Source organism: Macaca fascicularis, chromosome 12, assembly GCF_037993035.2.
Source record: "Macaca fascicularis isolate 582-1 chromosome 12, T2T-MFA8v1.1".
Taxonomy (NCBI): domain Eukaryota; kingdom Metazoa; phylum Chordata; class Mammalia; order Primates; family Cercopithecidae; genus Macaca; species Macaca fascicularis.
The window spans coordinates 70,559,495-70,560,967 of NC_088386.1; the positions used below are offsets into that span (position 1 = coordinate 70,559,495).

At 40.7% G+C, this 1,473-nt stretch overlaps 1 non-coding gene across 1 annotated transcript; it reads left to right on the top strand.

The window, feature by feature from the left end:
* The first annotated feature begins 260 nt into the window (after positions 1-260).
* On the top strand, positions 261-369 carry LOC123568102 (U6 spliceosomal RNA). The gene has a single exon (XR_006691330.1). It is a non-coding gene; the product is annotated as a U6 spliceosomal RNA (small nuclear RNA).
* Positions 370-1,473: the final 1,104 nt, after the last annotated feature.

The following is a 1,473-nucleotide window of genomic DNA, read 5'->3' on the forward strand; positions in this document are numbered from 1 at the left end:
GACTATAAAAAGGGTATGATGAGTCTTCCAGTCTTTAAAAGCATATTGATCCTTTCAAGCTCTTCACATACTCAGAGCTGATTAATTCATTGGAAAGTAGTCTCAAAAGGGCATTGTTCTGATGCAATCTATGCTTATAACTTTGTTGACTCCTTTGCTGGCAACCAAGACGCACTCAGAAAATTCTGGGTCAGAAAATAGAAGGCTAGCCTTTAAAGATCCTCAGTTAAGTATATGGCCAATTCAGTTTTACTAAAATTGTGTTCTCTTGGACAGCACATATACTAAAAAATTGGAACAATACAAAGAAGATTAGCGTGACCCCTGTGGAAGGATGACACACAAATTCATGACACATTGTATATTTTAAAAAGAAAAATTAATAACTAAAACTATTTTGCTAATGGGGTTTCCTTCTTTGTAGGACTATGAATTGGAGACAGTTTAGAGCTTACTAGCAGTCCTGAGCCCTGGGATTCCCTAAGGTGGTCCCTGAACAAGCAGCATAAATATTACCTGGGAATAACAATCTGTGTTTTAATAAGCCCTCTAGGTGATCCAGAAGCATACAAAAGTTTCAGAATCACTGTCTTAGGTGTTTTCCCCCTAATGTAGAAATTAGCTCTAATTGACTCACACTCTCAAACTTCATTTACATGTATACATGGATTTGGGTGATGGTTATATGGGGACACATGTCCATAAAAATTCTCTGAGCTTTACACTTAAGATACATACATTTTACTGAATTTAATTAAATATATTTTAAAAAGAAAAAACACTGCTAAATTACATTTCTAAGAAAGTTGGCTGGGTTCAGCTTGTCTCTTGAATAAAGGTGGTGAGATCCAGGGGCCTTGCCCACAGCATCACTGCCATGATAAAGAGATTCCATGATACTGACAGCCAAGGACATCTGTGTGTAGCAACCCCAAAGACATTTATTGGCATTGTTTCGTAGTAAGTCAGTCTCCAAGCAATAACCTCAATTTGTTTGACATCATCCTGGGTACATCTCTAAGTTGTGGGGCACAGTCACAGGAAACCCTAACATGAAACCAAAAGGGGCAGGTGGAAAAAAGTGCTGGACCTTTAAATTGGAGAAGGAAAGTATGAGAAACCTAGGAAGCAGTGATTAAATGCAGCCAATCAGGTGGTACGTACAAGTGTTGGGCAAGAGAGAAGCCGTGGTCAAAGGCCATAAGAGACACAGCAATGAGAGCAGAGCTGCTCAGGCAGCCTCTCTGCTGATATAGTCCGTAGAAGAGGGTTGTGGGAAAGAGGGAAGAAGGATGACGCATGAACCAAGAGGGGCTTCACAGGGCCACAGCTCTAGCAGGTGTCTGTCTGCTATCTTGGCCCTAAGGATGAGGTGGAGACCCCTAAGAGCTCTGGTGTCAATTGGGCATCCAGTCTCAGAATCACAGAAATTCTGTACCTCAGTACTGAAATGTTTTGTGTGTCCCTAAATGA